This window comes from Patiria miniata, unplaced genomic scaffold, assembly GCF_015706575.1.
Source record: "Patiria miniata isolate m_02_andy unplaced genomic scaffold, ASM1570657v1 HiC_scaffold_25, whole genome shotgun sequence".
Taxonomy (NCBI): Eukaryota; Metazoa; Echinodermata; class Asteroidea; order Valvatida; family Asterinidae; genus Patiria; species Patiria miniata.
Window position 1 is genome coordinate 5,315,118 of NW_024037064.1, and position 21,997 is coordinate 5,337,114.

Genomic DNA, 21,997 nt, shown 5'->3' on the forward strand with positions numbered 1-21,997 from the left:
GGAGAAACTAACTGACGGAATTCCTCCTTTAAAAACTTAGGATTCCGACCGTGTTTTCCATGCATCAACTTCAGAAGAATCTACAGTAGTTCAGTCACTTCTACCTAGCTTTCCAAGGCCAAATGGTTCACTTTTCAGGTCAAAATTGGCAAACTTACTTTGGCTGTTGTGACGTTTTTTCGAAGTCCTCCACCATACGTGCCCCGCCAATTTACGAACGCGCAACGAACCACGTGAGATTGGTTTGTGAACAAATCCCTGGTCTCTGTACTATTGCAATGATTTCAAAGGCATTGGGAGACGCGAACCAGTTATTTCTGCATCGCCTTATTTATCAATGAAAATTACCCGGCATTTTTTTGTGGGGTAGTTTCAGTTTCTTTTAGCTTGGGGAAAAGTTGAGTTTTTTTCTTACTCACAATTTTTGCATATCCATCTTTTTAAATTCTCACAATTTCTATAAAACAATACTGGAGACGTACATCTAAGAAAAGATTGTTTGAATAGTTTGCTTTGTTTTGTTTTATTTTGAACTGAGTTTCCTTATTTTGTATTCATGGATGGCTCACCCCTTTTCATTAATTTGGTATAGCCAGGACTGTACGGAAATGTATATGCAAATTATACAGGGGCAATTGGTCTTTTCTTCCATCACGTGATAACTGCGCAAATTTCCAGAGTGCCGCGATTTCTATTTATTCTTCTATTTAATAATATTCCTCTATTTAATAATGTTCCTCTATTCAATATTTATTTAATATCAAATATTCCTCTATTTGATAAATTTAGCCATAGAGGGCGGGCTTTCGATTAGTGCGGCCAACTTGTCCTCTGATAACCCCCCATAAGTAATATAAACAGCTCAATTAAATTGTACAAAAAACATCTTTAAGGGAATATGGAAGGGGTCAAACAAAATGCGCATTTTAGTTCTTTAAAGTGGAGTTGTTTATGAAAGGGCATGAAGCGGGGAGGGGGGGCAGTAATTTGTAGTTTTGCAAGTTCCAATTTTTAGTGTTCATTGGGTGCTAGATAAATATTTTAAAATGCTGTTTGTTTTTAAATGTAAGACTCACTATGGTGTCGCAAAGCTGAGGATTCATTCAAAACGACTTCAACTTATTTGATGTTTTGAATTAATCAAAGAAGCTGTCTTCTTGCAGACCGAAGTGGGGGCCACCAGAAATGCCTTTACGATAAATCCACCAGTGAAGACGACTGTTTTTAATACGAAATTGTAGGCTATTCATCCCTGTTGCCAATTATAATACAAAGAAAGAAAAGAAAGGAAACACTGCACCCCTCCCATAAAATTCGATCTAGCCCCGCCCCCTCCACATAAGGAATTGGCAACAACTGGCCTGTCGGCTATTTCTTAATCCCCCAACAATAAATGCTTCTGGATCCATCAGTGATTTAGCTGTCTAATCATTTTTTGTAACTGCATGAAGTAAACTTGTGATTGGGATGATATATTTTCCAAGGAATTTCTTTGGATATCCTCATTATGAAGCCTGCATGCCTGATTACAAAACCCAAGTGGTGACCCAGCTGTAGAATTCAGAGGCGGGAGATTGGTCCATCACTGAGGGAGGAATGGAAGCATAACACAACAATCATCTAACCTCAAAGATTTCTCCTTGATTGACTCAAGTCATTGCATGCAATAATTTATTACACGACAATAATCATACAAAGTACACAATGTCAAATAACAATCCCGGACGTCTTAAACTTTGCCCAAAATAGCTGGAAAACAAAAGAAGAGATCAGAAATGTTTCTGCACCAATAACAAATAATACAACAAATTCCAACATATCTCTACTCATAGTTAACCAATAAAAACTTACTTCCACCAAACGGTGCAAATATCAGATATTTAATTTTTATTTTTAAGATAAGTTTGCGGTAGCACCATGTGAATAAATCTCTTTTGTGAGTATGTGTGGTTCTGAAAAGAACCGGAGGGACTTACGTCTCGAACAGTATGCTCCACCCGTCGTCAGGAGAATGAGGGATTCCAACGATGATGCGATTATAAGGATGGGAGCGGTGAGGGCGTGAGAAGGATGCAAACTGGTGAAGCTCCAAACCGGTGAAGCTGAGAAGGATGCAAGTTGACTGATTTACTCACATGGTGCTACCGCAAACTTATCTTGTCTTATCTTTCCACCATGCAAACCTTCAAATCTTATTTTCAAGTTAAATAAACAAATTGACTGTAGCAGGATTACCGTTCCGGATTACTGTACCGGAACAGGAATCCGGAGGTCACAGGGTCAAACCAGCTCTAGTCAATTTCTTTGTTCAACTTTCACGTTATTATAATGCACCAAGACAGTTCTCCTTTGTGGTTTATTTTTATGACTGAAACCAAACTATCCAGAAGTCAGCAGATTATCCTGACTTGTAGTCCGTGACCGAGTGATGACCTTATCTTACAGAGTTGCACATTAATGATCACAAGATAGAAATCACAATTACGTAGTTTGTAAACCATGGCTTAAAGGCATATAGGAACATTTGAATTTCATGCAATTTGTTTGTTTCCAATACAAGTAATGCCATCACTGTTCCACAGAAGAATACTCTCAACCTAACATGTTGAAGCTTTGGATATTACACCTTTCAATAAAGGGTGAAATATCCATGCACAAACTTTTCATCAATAAAAGCGATTTTGTCCATAGAACTCTTTTAAATCCGAACACCAGTCAATTGACTTATCATTGGAAATCACCTACATTTCTTGATTTCTTCTCAATGACAGCAAGCCAGATGGAATAATTTCACAGGGTGTTTAGTACAAGTACGATCTTTAATCCAAGTGAGCTTTTTGATTACAATTCGACAGGTTACGTTTGGGATAAATGCAAATGATCCCATCCCATATCCCTTTAAATGTGTACATTAATGAGTACAAAAATCCCCATCATTTAAATTGCAATCAGTTCGGCTTCGCAAATACAGTGTTTAAATCTCATTTTAATCAAAATCTTCTTTCATGTGTCATGCCAGCAACAACAGTTAAACATTATTTACATTCAGTTTACATTTCCAATGTGAATAAATCAAAACGCTGATTCAAAGTATAGTTTTGCTCTCCTGCAGAACGACTTTTACCAAATTGAATGGTTGCATTTGGGCATGTTATAATGACTGTTATCACCTGGGCAACTGCAAAATATCAAAACTGTTAGAAACAAAAATGTCATTTTGGTACGAGAAAATTTATCATACTTGGAACAAACAAATCTAGTGTCAATCAATACTTTGAAGAGGCTTGCAATGATAAAAACAAGCAAATTGTCCACTTGTTCCTATTTCAACATAATCAGAAACACAGAAACATTTTCGCGTATACAACAATTGCAATGATTGGTCCTGAATGAGCAAACATGACTGTCCTCTGACAAAAATGCATCATTTGGCAATGCAACATTCTACATGTATATATTATACATGAATTGTTTGACAGTATGAACACTGGTTTGGTAACTCTCAATATGGACATAGGCCTATAGTTGAATAGTAAACAAAATCCACGTTATACTGTTCTTACACAACTACACCACTTTAAAGGTATATTACATTAACAGTCAAAGTTAAAGATCTATACAAAAGTTAGCAAACTGGAATCATAAATTTTGCCATTTTATGCGTAGTTTACATTAATTTACACAAACGATTTGATAAAGACTGAAGCAGAAACACTCAATAGAAACGTCTGTTTAAAAGGCGTGAAGTTGCGAGAATTTTCCGAATTTGTACATGAGGCAAACACAAAACAATTCTAAAGTACCCGAGGTTTGGAGTATTATTCTGTATACTAAGTTTTGCACAGCACTGGTCTATGGAAGAGTGTCGTGCAACCATTTGCGTGTGGTCACATTAGTCTGTCTGAATGCCATATTACTACATTGATCGGATAACAGGGTAGGAGGAGGCCTTTGTCACAAAAGTTGAAGACATCTCACACAACTTTTACCTAAGATGTTGCGATTCAAGATATTTTCTCGAAAGAAATGGAAAGGAGAGGTGGATATTCTCCTGTTTAATTGACGATTAGATTGTGGATTTATAATAGTACTCAGAGGTCACCCAAGATACAAGGTCAATTTAATATCACTTTCAAGTGACACCCAGAATGCTTAGTACAGTGCTATTAAGTTTAAAGATTTCAATGAATCATTTTGTACAGGAATTGTTGATCGACTTTTCACATTGATTGAGTGATTAATTGATGGATTGAAAATCTGGTGTGTTTTTTTTGGGGGGGGGGGGATGGGGTTCAGTAGAATGAAGAACTATGCTTGGTATATTTGTATTCATAATGTAAGAGGATTCCGAATACATCTATTTGTATTGAAACCTTTTTGTTGACTTTTCTTTTCATTATCGAGCCCCTTATTGACCTCTGAAAAATATAATTGTTGTTGTTATTGATTGTTAGTTTTTTAACCGTTTTTTTTTTGGGGGGGGGGAGGGGGAGGGGGGTTGCAGAGCATTGATTCTACATAAAATGACCCATGATACGTGCTACTTGTTTCGGTTTAATGCGCCTTGTGAGCGTGGTGCATTCATAGGGAACAGGGTGAGAGTTATTACTTGGTGGGAGATTAATAGGTATTGAATTCTCCCTCTTCTTTTTCCTTCAGGCGAGAGAGGTCTTGACTGACAACTTGTCTGACGAGCTCAGCATCGAGGCCGGTGTTACAAAGTCTCAACGCCCATAACTTAGGAAGACCTCGGAGATGATGGGTGAGAGCCCTCACTGCATCCAAACTGAATGCATTGATATCAAGGCTAAGCAATACTAAACCATGCCCAGCAGGAAGGATGCTGATCAGGTCCTTCACGTCATCATCGACCAACCTGCATGCAATGAGGTGCAAGCTTGTAAGGGATGATGAGATGTGGCTGACATCTCCCACCCGGGCATGCAGGTTGGTGCCATACAGTGTGAGAAAACCCAACCTGCATCCTTCCAGTGCCTTCAATAGATCAACAACCTCATCCAGTGATCGTTGGTACATATGCAAACCAAGCCTGCCTATTTGTTCCTGCATGCGGAAAAAGCTGTGTGATACATGCCCCACGTCAAACCAAGACTTTGCCTCAATGCAAACCACAATGAGTATTTGAGCACGGCGCTGTTCATCCACCTCACCAAGTGTTTCCTCTAGGAGGCTAAGTTCCTCCTCCTCCTGCTCAGACAAGTAGTAGTAAACAAATATCAGCTTAGCTGACTTCATGCTGTCACTCGGAAGAATTCCCTTGAGCAGGGTAAGCTCCTGCTTTCTTACATGCATGTAAAAATCTGTACCTTCAAGTGGCGGAGTGACATGCTGTAAGTAGTAGCTCAGTGATTTCAGGTCTTTGTTACTCTTGCAGTCTACACTAGTTGGTTTGACTAGTTTGGTAGCCAAATTTTCTGAACCAGACTCGCACAACAGTAACCGAGCTAATCTCTGCAGTTCCCTCTCATCACCTTGCATCTCTCGTATGTGATCCAGAATGAGACCAGCAGCCTGCCTTGATCTACCACAACAAAATCTCAGCAGGTATTCCATCGCAAGAACATTGCCTTCTCCAATCTGCTTCAACTGATGACGGAATTTGTCTTATCATCTTGTAGCAATTTCACCAGGTGACATGCTGCGAAGTATTCTTGGATGAACTTGTGGGGGAAAGTGACCAACGTTTTTACATCCAGACCACTAGTGAAGGTTTCACATTGAATGAATCCCACACGACAACCCTCAGCTAAGGAAGACTGACAATCCTGAAATTCAGTTTCATTGAACATGAGTCTTTCCCCTCTACAGTCTAGTAACCCTTGCAATGCAACACACCCCAAACCATCAATGATTGACATCATGATGAACATCATGTGCTGATCACCCATTTCTTCATTGCGGCGAATGAAAAGAACCTCTGTAAACTTTGCAAACAGCTCAGTAATTCTCTCAGGCAATGACTTTTGATTCTTCCAAACAAGGCACATCATCTGGGAAATGATTGGAACTTTGGACATTTCCCATAGATGTTGATTGGTTTTCAGATATGAAACCAATGCCTTTCCCATGTCAGCATCATCAGGAAGGTTTAATCTGATGTACTGATCTCTGTCTTGTGGATTGAAGCCAGTTGTCTCCACCTGGGCAAATTTGGGTGACACCTGAGTACTGATTCCACCATGTGTGGTCGGGTGGTGACCACAAAACTTTTAGTAAGGACTCTGCTGTGTAAGATATCTTGAACCCTGTACACGCCCTCCTTGGATTGCAAAACATGAGACGGAATTTCATCTAATCCGTCCAACAGCAAAGCAATGCATGATTCATGATCATCAATGAACCCTTTCACTATGGGTTTTGTCAGTTTGGTGTTTTGTGCTAGAATTTGGTCAAATATGGCATCCAAGACACAACTAGATTGCTGCATTTGCCTCAGCTTTATCCAAAACACAAGATCGAATCTACCAAGAAGGGGTTTTGAACTAAGTTTGATGGAGGAGTTTGCAACCTTCACTAACAGAGTTGATTTACCCGTCCCGGCCCCACCAATAAGAAGAATCTTGATTTCCTTAACTATTTCCTGATTGAACAAATCATCCAAGGAATTGAGAATGTCATATAGTGCTTCATCCAAGAATAATTTTCCTTCTGGTAATGTCACCAACCTTTCTGATTTTGTTTTGCCTGGAATGTTCTTTTTGAGATTTAGAGGAATAAAGAATTCCTCAATACCCACTTGACGTGACTGCAGTGTTGGGTGTGCAGGGATAGTCGTTGCAGTTTGCTTGTAGTTGTCGATAATTTGTTGTTGAAAATACGCAAAGGTATACAGCCCCTGGAGTCCGGTGATTTCTAAAACAAATCATACAATTATAATGAGTAATTTACTAGAGAACACATGAACATGATTCATTACAATTCTTTCGAGCTACAGTTCAACAAAGCCGACCAATCTGCTGGTCCAAGTCCTCGCACCACCAAATATTTCTTTTTTCGCATTCAGGTTATTATCTTTATCCACAAAAGTATTGAATTAGATTTAGTTTCCCATTTAGTACGGTAAAATGTACACTTACAAATTTTGTATAGGATTGAAAGTTACATATCCAGTTTGTTTTTAAATGTGACATTCCCAAGATGACAATACATGTATCGATAAACCATGAGGCGCATGAAATTGATGTTACACACAAACAGCCAGTTCCTTACACTCTTCAAACAAACGCAGCTGTGATGAAATCAACGCAGAAATTCTGATCACACCATGAACTAGATGAAGATGACTAACTGTAGCTGGCGGTAAATTCTAACAAAAAGGGCGAAACTTGACAATGCTGCATGCTGTTTCCAGGCCATTTTTATTACGATCTTACGTTTATCCAACAGCCACCGAACCACACACTTATTAATTCCCCAGTGTTCATTCCTGGATGTATTCGTGGGTGCAGGAGGACATGAGGACATGTGCCCTTCCCAGCCCCCCCCCCCCCCCCCCCGCAAAAAAAGGGAAGGTGGGCAAGCAGAAGGAAAGTTTTTAATAAGCTAACATAAACATTATAATTACGTTGCTTAAGAAATGAGCTAACACGCGTTTCTCTCCGAGTATGGTAATTTAATTGGTTTTAATCATTATATGTGCTTTCCCTTTCAAACTTATTGAGTACTGAAATTTGGTTGATAACAGAGTCATGAGCCTTAAACAGACAGTAATTCATGTCAACAAAAGTATTTCATGTGATTTCTGGTATACCGTTGTAAATTAAGCACACAAAAAGTAATTCAGTAAATTAAGCATGCCTATTTTAGCGGCTTGAAAAAAAAAGGGTTTTGCTTCGTCAATCTATCATACATGTATGTACCAAGGCTACTAATATCATGAAAATTATGACTGATTAAAATTATTTTGATGCCTACCTATCAATTCATTGATAATGTCCATTCTACCGATCTCAATGAGAGCTGTGCATAACACTCTACTCTGATCCGTGCCGGTGGATTGTCGGCGCCTCCATTTGTCCAGTACCTTGAAGATCTGTTGTTTCTTGTGGGAGATCTTTGACGCGCTTAAACCCAGATGTGTTGCTAGGTTCCGCGAATCAAAGCCAAGCATCTCAGAGATCTTGTGTAGAACGGCGTCATTGATACCTGCAAACGGTCAAGAAAGTTTCTGTGAAAATGTCTGTTATGTTCTGTTAAGTCCATGGTGAATGCATTGTGCCAGTTATTGTTGAGATAATTCATGGAGGGGGTTAGTTACTTGAAACCATGGCTACCACAATACCGGTACTTTCACAATTGAAGGGAGCATATTTTGTACAGTGACTGTGATAGCGTGCAGAGAATAGTCTCTAGTCTTTCTTTGCTGCCTATTTAATCATTTCAAAATAAAATAAATTGATAGGCCTCATAAATTGATGGATCAATTTAATTAACAACTTGGTGGAAAAGCAAGTTGTATTGTCCATTTTGGACAACAAATAATTTCTGATGAGGAAAGATTAACAACGACAACGTTTCCTATGATGAAAGTTATCATTACTGTGAAACACTGGGAAAAGCTTACCTGTGTCAGCTGGTATTGGGATCAGTCCTATGTTTTCCCCACGTGACGATTGTTGACCATTTTCTGGATGCAAATTTTACAATGAGAACAAATTGCGTTAACTGTATACCGATGCATGAATCCTCATTCCAAATACCACAGCAAGTTAATTTGAGATTCCATAATAAATGTTTAATCTAATATTAAATTATCTGAATGGATTCAGTGAAAGAGTACATGTAGGTCCTACTATGTACATATCTATGAATATAATCTCATGATCATAATTGTTATCGTTACTCAATACGTAGGTCCCAGTTAAGGCCAAAAAAAAAAAAAAAAAAGGTCCGGTTTCTGGTATGCGTTCATGTCACCGTAGCCATGCGGGTCAGCAAATTTTTTTAAAAATTCAATGTAAGATGATGTCTCAAAACCGCCAAACTCACTGGTTTGACTGAAATTTTAACGTGTTTTTAGATTGGGTTACAATCGAGTATAAGCTTTATGTGGCCTCTCTGGGCTCCCATATATTTTGCACTAAATTTAGTCAGGCACCATTTGCAGTCATTAGCCGACATTTGAAGAAAAAAAAAAGTAAAAAAAAAAACAAAAAAACGCGTCGCTGCACCACTTTTGGGGCAAGCTTCATACCAGAAGACTTTGGGGGGGGGGGGCCTAATAATGGTTATATATTATTTTAAGCAATATTGTTTTATTTTCTTCTTTTTTTCACTCGTTAAAGCCATGTCTTTACAAAGTTTTGGCCAAAAATGCAAGTCTTGCTCGGCTATAACAAGGAAGAGTGATTAAAATGTGACGGAGATCCAAAATCATTTTATTCTTAATATTAATATCACGCGCAGTTTTCTTTAATAATATTTCAATTTCCATTGTTATATTGTTTTTGTTTCAAAATACAAATATCCCCTTAGGACCCTTACCTTCACGTTGACGGCAGCATTTCTCCCTGTATTTATCTGCAAAAACAACACAAAACACTTGTAATTACTTTGAAGAATCTCATACAACAGGGAAACAATTTTTGTTATAACATATATATAGGGCACAGCTACTATCGTAGTGGTGCGATGGTAATGCGCATGGTTCATCGAATTGTACTGTGCAGCGATTTACCGAAGTGGGTGCTACGTACACAAGCCGCGCAAATGATGTCCTTGTATCTTTGCGAGCGGTTCGCTGCTCTAATCAGGTTTGTTACTATGCGCACAGGTTATTGGACTGTGCAGCGATTTACCGAAGTGGGTGCTACGTACACAAGCCGCGCAAATGACGTCCTTGTATCTTTGTGAGCAGTTCGCTGCCTGAGTCAGGTTTGTGGATGGAAAGGTGCATGCTGCTACGCGGTAATAAGGCTGTACCGTCTCAGTATCGTGAATTCAGAACCTCTTGCTCCAAGACCAACACTGTCAGTGAACTATCAAACTGACCATTTTGCCGAGGAAAACTGAAATGCCATAATTAAAGAACATCAAAAGCTCAGTTTTATTATGAAATCTCTAACAAACACACAAAAGGACAGTAAACAAGAGAACATAATCTCATGAAATCATGAGCTCACTTCATGTATTTTCATGTGTCAATATTAGGGACCATTAGAAATGGTGTGCCTATGGGAGAAGTATGCGGCTCAGAAAAGTCACCTATTGAATCACTATATTGCGTAGTTAGTTTATAAGGCACACTCCGGCAATGTACATGTAACATCAAAATATTGAAATGTATTATGTATGCCTGGTGAAATTATCACACAAATAATGAGTTAATAGGTCATTTTTTTCGAGCCACGTGCGTTGTCCGTATGCGTACAATTCTAATGGTACCTATTACTTTTGTAATACATGTATCTTGGTTTGGGAGGATTTCCATTGCTTCTCTAACCCTATTCACTTCAGAAGGGGGGGGGTCCGGAGGAGAGTATAAAACAAGTACCGTAATTTTCGGAATATAAGCCGCGGCTTATACGTTGATTTTGCCCATGAAAATGTTTACTGCGGCTTATACACAGGGCGGCTTATACACCGAGCCTTGAAGAATAAAAATGAAATTCACATGTGTATTTAATGTACTGGTATAAGAAGAGATATGTTGCTGAAATGAATTATAAATTAAGAAAGTCATTAACAAACCGAAACCACGTCTCACGTAAAGGTACCGAGCGGTAAAAAAGTACGGTGATGAAAGCTGTCTTCGACACTTAACACCAGCCGTACGTGATACTGGTACAGTGCAGCAGCGATATGCAGGCATGCTTTCCCAACAGCGGACCACACCATTTGTGGTAACAAAGGGGTGTTCTTTCTTGGGAACAATAATTACCAATTTTTTCGCTGTTTAAAAAAAAGAAAAAAGACCACTACAATTTTTATGGCGTTCGAAACATTTTTTGTATTACATAATCAGTTGTTCAACGTCACAATATACTTTGTTTTCTTGAAATGTATTCAAGAAACGATGTAAAACTCAAAAGAGGGACTAAATCACCTCTTACAAAATTAATGGAATCGTCTATTAAAAGGTCCGCTTCGTTTTGACTATTTCCAAAGAAAGTTACGATCGAAACTTGAATTTTTCTCGCAACTAATCGCAACAATTTGATAAGTTTTGAGGTAAAAACGAACCTGTTTATTCTTAGGACAAAACAAATCAGCATCTGTTGCCACAAAGCAAGATTTGTAGCGCTCCAGTCAGACAACACACGGTGGGTTTCATACTCTCTCACGTGCTGTGGGAAAATGTTGTCATTCACCGGCGTGCGTGGCGCAGGCTGCCGGGCTATGACGGGGCAGCCGGCAGCAGTTCCCGGTGTTTATTTCTCATCAATTCCCATATTTGTTTGTAAAAGTATCAATTGTAAATGATTTGATATTACTTTTGTAGTCCTTTTAATAGCTTCTGAAGTGTGAATGGAACTGGTTCAGAGCATTTTGACTAGAATTTGGAGGCCTTACAAAATTGAAACCGCAGCGGTCGGTTCGGCTTATACGCCGGTGCGGCTTATACGCCGACTTCAAATCTTAATTTGCAGATTTTTGCGTGCTGCGGCTTATCACCGCGCGGCTTATATTCCGAAAATTACGGTAATAAAACGTGCCATGAATTCACTTCGGAGGGGAACATAAAGCAAGTGAACAATATGGAAAGACAGTAACGTCCAATTCTGTGATTATACCAGTAGGAACATGACTTAGGCCCAAAAAAAAAGTTTCTGGTATGCGCGCGCGTCGCCGTAGCCATGCGCGTCGGAAAAATGAAAAAGTGTTTTTTTTTCAATAAAAGATGACGTCTCAAAACCGCCAAACTCACTGGTTTGACTGGAATCTTGCTGCGCAAGTGTTTTTAGATGGTGTTATGATCAAGATTAAGCTTTATGTGGCCTCTCCAGTCTCTGGACTCCCATAATATATTTGCACTAAGTTTAGTCGGGCACCATTTATAGTCATCAGCCGACATTTGAAGCAAAAAAACATGTAAAAAAAACGCGTCGCCGCACCACTTCTTGGGCAAGCTCCATACCAGAAACCAGAGACTTTTTTTTTGGCCTTACATATTCCAAAACAAAGTGCCAACAGAGCCACCAGAAAGCAAGTGAAAACAATGGAAAGGCAATAACTTTCAATCCTGAGATTATACCAGTAGGAATACTACTTACATATTCCAAAACCAAATGTCAACACTGCCATCAGCAAGAGGCCAAGTGGTCCAACTATTCCAACGATCAAGGAAACATTAACCAAGTCATTTCCACCACTTCCAGTTGCAGACGGCGTATTTGTAGTCGTGGTCATGCTGCCAAACTCTGCCATTTTTGTTCTTGTCGACTTCCTTTTAAAAAGAAAAACTGCAAATTGTAAGTGAGCTACATGCGAGATAGCGAGGTGTTTGTTATATAGACTAAAATGTTATGAACGGATTTCGTTTCTAATCCAAGGGTGGAGGAAGTGATTGGTGTTTCTAACCACCTTGAAATTGCTAATTCTTTATGTAATGAAAAAAAAATTTGGTTTACATTCTTCCAGTGTTGTATGATTTGAGTCAAGGACTCGGACTCGAGTCACATTTTTGGTGACTTGGACTCGACTCGAGTCACATTGGAAAATGACTCGGACTCAGACTCGATCTTGATGACTCGGACTCGAGCTTGGTGACTCGTGACTCAAGTCACGTATTTTCAACAAAAGAAAAATCATAACGTTATTTCTGCGATGAATGTAGCATTATTTTTTACTCCATATCATAGACAAAACACAGCGCCTGGGAAATTTGTATCCAAGGGCTGCGCACATATGTGTAGAGCCTGCACGACGAGCACCATGGGCCCGGTGTCACACCAAAAAGTGTCCGGTATTAAAAGGAAAACACATTTTGGGTCAAAACAACATGTACACACACAACTATATACACTGGGATTTACTTAATAGACAGAATGGGTGATTGACAAATAATGTTAAAAAATTTGATTAGTTTGGTGAACAACTAAGGACAAGTGACTTGTGTCTCGGACTCGGACTTGAGGCTGATGACTCGGGACTTGGACTCGACGTTGGTGACTCGACTACAACACTGCATTCTTCTCTGAATAATGTCATCACTCAAAATTGCAAATCTTAAATTCACTGATTCAGAGAGGTCCTTGATCTTATGATGAGGTGACTGCAGCAATGCCCCATCCTCTCCTTTGAAAAATCCACCACTGAAACCACATTATATATTGCGACTTTTATCGAATGATCGGGCTGTTTAAGATATCATTTGCAGCTATCCAAGAAGTAACTGATGAAATTATTGTTTAAAAGCATACACATGTGCTTGTTTTAAAGAAAGTAATTGCAATAAACTCCCTGTGAATTTTTCTTCTGACATACTGTCATTTTAAAGAAAACAATAAAAGAATGTCATTTCCAAAGATGCATCTAAAGACTACTTTCCGATAGTAGTTCGATTTTAATTCATTGAAGGCGTGAATGGGCCCTATATCTAGAGAACCATACCGGTAGTGTGTTACCTCCCGAATGAAAGTTGGAAAAAATCACTCGGGTGGGACTCGAACCCGTGACTTCCTGCTTTCTAGTGCAGATGTCTTACCACTCGACCACCGAGCTAACGGGATCGGTTGGCTGGTTCGAACATAGCAGCGGGTACCGCATAAACTATTATAAGATGGAATTTTGCGTCGGGGTGATATAAATCAAATTAGGTTTTGCCCTTTGAAACTTTGTAGATGTATGTCTATAGATGGGAATGCGTTATTGATGAAAATCAAGATGACGTTATGGTGCTGTCCTTGCGTGATTTTATATAGATTTCTGACATTTTGAAGATTATCGCTATATCTCACCAACACAACATGCTCAAATCAAAATTCTTTTCGTAACAGGTTTAGGTACCGTACATGACTTTTAAAACAAACAAAAGGGTAGGTCCGATCATCATGAAACTTGTTGGAAGGTAGATAATGTTACTAGTATGCAAAATTCAAAATGACGTACATGTACAGATGGCGTCATCAACTGATTTTATGTTTAAACTTTTTTTTGTGTGGCTACTAGCAAAACTTTAAAGTCAATTCATTTAATACAAGAAATTATCAATTACATGACTACGCATTGCCAAAAAAAACCTCATAAAAATCTTAGTCAGAGAAACCCTGTATGTTCTGTTTTTAAACAGACATAGCCTAGACCTCTGGTTTCTTTTTTGGAATTATTGTTCAAATTTTGAAGAGCTATAACAGTACCTTCTGGGATATTGAAATAGACAAAATGTATTTTCAATATAAACCGTAGTCTGCCTACTCTTAAATGCATCTACATGAATAGGTTTTGTTACAACATTACTTCATGTATGTACACTTCACATTTTGCAGTCTAAAGCAAACTGTCACTCCTAGTTCGTAAGCTAGCCTTGAACCTCATCCAAAATAACTGATAATTTTCTTACCCAAATTCCCAATCAAATCACCTGAAGACAAATTTAAGTTTTCTACTTTGATGTAAAAAGCACAAGCAGTTGAGGCTTTTGATGGGGCGGATCTGGTAAAGATGGCACTGGACAAGCATCGTCATCAAGTCGCGTGACATGGTTTATATTTAGAACTTGGGATTTTTGTTTTGCTGCATACATGTATGTCACACGTACCCGTACTGTCTGTTTATCTGTTTATCTGTGTACATACAGTATTTACTTGACACTTGAGTTTTAATTTGGACCTTAGAGACAGGTAGCTCCATGCACTGATTCTATCTACAGGTGTACTTTGTTACATTTCAATCGCACACACCTCAGCAACTGTGTACATATTTATTTCACACTTGAGTTTTGGACCTTAAGATACCGCATGCATTCTATCTACATACAAAATGCTCTTTGTTGAATTTCAATGGCATACACCTCAGCATCCATTTAATTCCACTTTTGTATCTTTAACCCTCAAATAAATGCCCTATAATATTGTAAAAATCTTGCTTGAACCCTTGGGTTTGTCATAAATTCAAATGAAATGGAAGTCCGGCTTCCTACTGATCAAATTGAACCAATTGTAAAGTTATGTCGTTCCTTAGTTACCCAAATATGGCTGACTGTACAGTTTGTCGCTCAAGTAATTGAGAAATTGGTTTCTTGCTTTCCAGGAGTACAATTGGGTCCCATGTTTTGCAGGAACCTTGAAATCAGCAAAAGATGCAGCACTGAAGGCCCCCCCCCCCCCCAAAAAGTCTCCGGTTTCTGGTACCTGTATATATGCGCGTGCGTTGCCGTAGCCATGGGCGTCGGCAAAATGAAATGAATGAAATTTCAATGAAAGATGTCTCAAAACTGCCAAACTCACTGCTTTGACTGGAATCCTGCTGTTGCACAATTTTAATGTGTTTTTAGATGGGGTTACGATCGAGTATAAGCTTTATGTGGCCTCTCTGGACTCCCATAATTGGCAGTAAGTTTAGTCAGGCACCATTTGCAGTCATCAGCCGACATTTGAAGAAAAAAAACAGTATAAAAAAAAAAAAGCTGCGTTGCCGCATCACTTTTTGGGCAAGCTCCATACCAGAAACCAGAGACTTTTATTTTTTGCCAAAGGAAAACAGAGGAATTCTCACACAAAAATGTCACTGATAAAAGAAGCAAGAATTGAATTGCAGTTTGCCCACTGCATCTCATTCTACATGTATTTTGCCTCAAGTGAGCAACTTGCAGAAACGGATGCATCCAATAGTGCATGGGGAGCCTAATGCCTCGCAATTAATCTTAAAACCAATGGAAGATGGACTGCAAATGAAACCAAATTTCATATCAATTACACATGTACCTTGAGCTGTTGGCTGATTTATACGAAAGCCCATTAGCGCCACTGCAAGTATATGTTAGTACGGATTCTTAATTCGTTACAACAGATTTTTAATTCGTTATTACGGATTATTAATTTGTTATAACGGATTATTAATATAATGCGGAGAAACCCTATATGTTCTGTTTTTAAACAGACACAGACCTCTACAGGCTCTAGTTTCTTTTTTTGGAATTATTGTTCAAATTTTGAAGAGCTATTTATAAGGTACATCTTTAATTATCTTCTGAAATATCGAAATAGACAAAATGTATTTTGAATCACCGTAGTCTTCCCACTCTTATTACTGCATGTAGGTTTTGTTGGGACATTACTTTGTGTACGTACATGTACATTATACACTTCACATTTTGCAGTCTAAAGCAAAGTGTGATTTCTACGTTTGTAAGCTAGCCTTTAACCTTATTTAAAGAAACTGACAATTTTTTCTTACCTCTTCTATATTCCCACAAAAATCACTCAACAAATACGTTTACCTTTGATGTAAAGAGTATGAACAGTTTTTGATGCTCGGCGGATCTGGTAAAGATGGCGCTGGACAAACACAGCATCGTCATCAAGTCACGTGACATAATAATAGTTTATATATAGAGCTTGGGATTTTTGTTTTGCTGCATACTACGTGTATAAGTTACACATGTACATGTAGAGTCTGCATCTGGTCATCTGTGTACATAATTACTTGACACTTGAGTTTTGGACCTTAGATACCGGTAGGTTCATGCATTCTATCTACATGTACAATGTACATGATGCACGGTTAAATTTCAATCACTTTAAATCCACTTTTTTTAACCCTCAAATAAATGCCCTTTAATATTGTAAAAAAACATTTTCCTCCAATGTCTTTAAAGTTCACACACTAATTGCGGTTTTCTTTCCCCTTTTATATAAAAAAAAATACTGATCAAGAATTTTCAATCTATTTGAAGTTATCAATTTTGACTAACAAAAAGTTTCAACTCGGTTTTAAACTTGTCAAGACTGAGCGACGGGTATTTGATTGTAATGGTGTACATGTACACTGAGGACAATGAGCAACAGAGTTGACTGTTACATGTGTAAGAGGACACTATGTCCTCAGTTGGAAACTGATTTACCCAAACAAGAGAACTACTTTAGAAGAGAATATGAGAATTGACTGAGAGAATAATTTATGGCTGTGGTGTGCAGAACATAGACCTATCTGTTTGCTTCTAGAACAAACTGCCAAATCAAATCTTTCATTTGTTAGCTGCCAGATCCACAGGCAGGAACTTGCGATGCCTTTTCAGTGCCATGGGAAAATGAACTAATTCATTGTTTTCCGCCCTTTTCTCTAATGGACAGAGTCTTAAAAGAAGATGGAAATGGACAGGAGTGCTCATCCTCCCCTTCTGGAAAACACAGCATTGGTTTCCACGGCTACTACGTCTATTGACAACAGAGCCAGATGTACTACCCAAGACCAAGACACTTCTGCGTCTACCTCACGACCCACAGCGTCAACATCCACTAGCAACCAGCCTAGTTCTGTGTGCGGCAAACTTGTCAGGAATTCTCTCATTGAGAAAGGACTTTCAGAGGAATCAATCAAGATTATCATACAGTCCTGGAGAATCAGAACACATAAACCGAACAGTTCAGCATTATACAATAATTCCTGGATCCACTCCTGCTGCGTCACCAATAACAAGTGCGAGTGCAAACTCTTGCAACAAATGTGACCACACATTTGGTCAATTTTGACATTTCCTCCTTCTGGACACTGTCCAACCGCTACACAAAATACCACGTGACTATAACATTACTGCACATACTTTGCCTCCATTTACAAACTTTTTTTATAAACATGTTTCCAAATTGTTGCAAACAATTTTCGTTAAGTATTTTATTTGCCTTTTTTAATTTCAATTTGGTAGTTATTTTTTCTATGGGAAACTTAGGGGGCTTATTTTGATCAATTTTCGGGGACAGACATAATGCAAAATAAACATGCATGCACATCGATTGAAACAAAACCGGTGTTCCGAAAACTTTTGGCAAGAGTGCATTTTATGACCACGGCATGGCATTTGGTCAATTAGTCAATTTGTTTTGGTCAAATTTTTTGGGTCAATTTTCGGGGACAGACTGACCGACCGAAAGACAGACAGACAGACAGACTGACCAACCACCAAGTGACATGTAGAAGCTCCTGCCAGAGCTTAAAAAACTTACTAGCAAACCAACAGAATGTTAATTTGTTGACCTCTTTTTGTAGTTTATGGTCATTTCATGGCAAGGGATCTTCTGTGAGAGAATCCACCCTACACAATGCAGGGTTTTTAAATATGCCATGTTCTTTTCTTGTAATGTGGGTTACCGATAAAAAAGTAATTGGCAAGTAAAAGTATGACAGACTGACAAATAAACCTAAGGAAAGTTAAAAAACAAAGTAATTTTCCTACCTACCAACCTGGATAATTGTTAGGATGTTACTGTTAGGATTTTCTATTGTTCCTCTTCCCTTTTCCTTTGTTTATTCCCCTAACTTTTTTGGAATAGCTACCACTCGTTTTGTACACGTTTTCTAATTGAGGTCATCCTCGATTTTGGTTCCTGTCCTCAATTCATCAATGATGTTGCACGTGTGTCCTCGATTTACACCAGAAAGTTTATGGCATAAACACACAAATATTTTCAGCCTAAGTGAACCTACCATGATACAGGTCTTGACACACATCCATGGCTTGGCCGGTGTCAATTCTTGCTGTCCTCTTTGGAGGTTTGTGGCCATGAACTTCCTGTATGCATCTTCATTGGTCTCTGCAAGCTCATCCAGCATTGACCAAAAGCACTGTGCCTGCTTCATCAGGTCATGTTGGACGCCTGTCGCCATAGTTTACTGTAATTGGAAAAGAAAGGAGGAAAAATTGGAAAATGATGTCCGCACGATATTCGCAATGGAGCCCTCGCCGATATTCATAAACGGTATTTCACTTTCATCCAGACTGTAAGTATCGTTTAATATCTTGATCTTAAAATCATAAATCTGTAATTGTATCTCAGGTGGCGTATGTAGTAATTCTGTGGACGTTTTGAGGGTGAAATCTGATGTTTTTGTTGGCAAATGTTTGGGTTGTTAATTATTTGAAACGCCTTGTAAGTACTATCGCCAGATCATGTCCAAAATGTTAAAAATAATGCAGGGGCTACTGTTGCAGCAATCGTTACAGCAGCGTCTGGCTCCCTGACCTAATAGTTAATGTCCTTCGTACAACTGCATGTGCACACATCACATGACGATTAGGGTCTGTGGATCGAAAGTTCACCACAGGCATGCAAAATCATAGCGGGGTACCAACGAAATCAAAGAAAAGTTCTTTTTGTGGAGTAGATGCAAAATGTTGATTGTTTAACGGCACCATGGTTTAAGTTGTTTTGTACTGATCATATGTGTATGCTGCAACTAGGGTGGAAACAAAAGTTCCATCTTCTTTTTTACTATAAGAAAAGAATTCCATTATACATGCATGGACATCATTAATTTTTCCAATAACATGCCCTAAAAAGTCAAATTTTGCAGGGAAAATATTAAAGTATTTACTGAAAAAACACAGACTTTTTTTCAGACCAGTCTCAAAGGGTTTGTGCACAGGGCGTCAAGTGATGTCCAGGTGGGGTGTGGAAGTCTTTTCCGCTTTGTTTATCCACAGACCATTGTTGTCATGTGATGTGCACACGCGCAGTTGTGACTCAGATGGGGCTTACATTATGTACTGAGACTTGGGTAATTGTCATCTTCAGGACACCTCTATTTTAAACAAGTTCCGGTTAAAATGACTGTTCAGCACCAAAGTGACTCTTGCACGGCAGTCTTTTGTCTTCAGATTTACTCATATTTGTTGGAATTTTGAAACACACTTTCAAAGAAAATGTGACTTTCCCATTTTTTGCATTCAAAGACGAAGTGCACGTTGTACTTCTTACAACACGTGTGCACGCCAGACAGAATGAAAGCTTAGCCCGATGCTGATTGGCTAATAACAACATGTAAAAAAAATTTTAATTTTTATCCAGCCAATCAGCATAATCAGCATCATTCCTTCATTGCATCGAGTTTCACTGTCGCCATCTTGGTTTTTGAGCCTGTTTTCTGGTTGTCTTCGTCATTGACCCCATAATTTCCCCAATAAATCAAAGACATCATGCCCTCTTTCCACAAAATAATCAACAAAACATTCAAGAAGGTGTCATCCCTCATAGCTGTTCAAATGTCTGGCCCCATAAATGTGGCCAATTTACCGGACTACCTCCGTAAATAAAGTCCACACTTGGTACATGTACCTGACAATGTAAAACTTTGTCTAGTTTCTATTGTTCACATTTAGACTTTGTAGTTTATTAGTCCCATAAATGTGACGGTGTACTGGTCTACCTCCCTATTAACCAGAGCAGGAAGTCCAGTATTACCGTCACATTTATGGGACTAACCTTCACATGCAGCTAGCACGCACTACGCATGATGGGCACCGGAAGTTAGTTTGTGTGACACGTTCTACATGTACGTCACAGGTCACGCAAATCTATCCAATGAGAGCTCAAATGACGTCAGCCCTGACAAGCGTTCTGTTTGTAGGGAGGGAGGTGGGGGTACAAGCGAAGGTACTATGTTTTATTTTTAAGTCCCAAAAAATGTCACTGCGCATGTTCAGTGCCTATTCGGCAAAATATCGTTCGCTTAAAGAAAGCCGGTGCGGCTAAATATACTCCAACTGCCAAATTTGAATGTCAATGAAAAAGACAGTCTGATAAAATTCATGTTTTTATCCATGCCCAGCATGCATTGCAAATGCAGGCGCGGATCGGGGGGGGGGGGGGATTTTTGGGGACAACCACCCCCCCCAGCCAGCTCTGCCCCCCCCCCCCAAAAAATTGTCATACAAATTCCTAAAAAATAAGTCAACCCCCCCCCCCCCCCCCACTGTGACACCCATATGGAGAACAATGGAGCATTTGCTCACTCGCCACTAGTGAAGCTCTGTCTACGTGGGAAGACTGGGCGCTCTGAGCAAACTTTCGTAAATATGCGGAAAGTATGTTTGTTAAACTTACTTCCTTGTATCGCATCACAAAATAAAGATTTTCCTCTTTCACCTGAATATAACTTCTTCATGATTAAAGGCGAATAATTATGTGCACTTTTTAATTGAAAGACGGGTAACTCAGTGGAAATTTTGGGTTTCCTATGGAGGTCACGGCACAATTCCCTGATTTTTGAGGGTGCGGGTTTACTTCTTCGAACAGCACAAGTGTGAACCCGGTCGCACAAGTGTGAACCCGGGGGGGGGGGGGGGGGGCAACAACCCCCCAATAAACCTTATCGCCCCCCCCCCCCCATTCGCCCCCCCCACACAGAGATTTTGAGTTTCTAAACAAATTATCATTGATCTACATGACGCCCCCCCCCCATGAAATGTCCCAGCCCCCCCCCCCCCCCCCCACAGCGCCCCCCCACTGAAAAAATTACTGGCTACGCCTCTGCTCACACGGCTTCTGAAAGATAACACAATAAGCTTTCCATTCATGTAACAAACGTTTTGATTGGTTGAGAAGAACAAGGGGCACTTTTCTTGTCAAATCAGACATCGCATTTGTTCTGAGGATCGACGGGCTGCTTATGAGTTATGTATACTATAATCCGGTCTACGCAGTGGGTTGTGCAGGTCGCCGGGTAAATGCACCGTTGTGCGTGACCGCAGAGAATGCAGGGCTTTGATTTTCTGCACATATGGGTGGAAAAGTTCTCTATACGCAAAAAAAATTATAACTTCAGAAGAATCTACAGTAGGTCAATCACTTCCACCTAGCTTTCCAAGGCCAAATGGTTAACTTTTCAGGCAAAAATTGGCAAACTTACTTTCACTGTTGTGACGTTTTTTTCGAAAGTCCTCCACGTCGTGCCCCGCCAATTTAAGAACGCGCAACGAACCACGTGAGATTGGTTTGTAAACAAATCCCTGGTCCCTGTACTATTGCAATGATTTCAGAAGCATTGGGAAGTGCGAACCAGTTATTTCTGCGGCGCCTTACTCACCAATGAAAGCTACCGG

General features: G+C 39.3%; 1 pseudogene; it reads right to left on the minus strand.

Moving 5' to 3' along the window:
• Positions 1-4,499: 4,499 nt before the first annotated feature.
• On the minus strand, positions 4,500-21,876 carry LOC119733424 (annotated as a pseudogene).
• Positions 21,877-21,997: the final 121 nt, after the last annotated feature.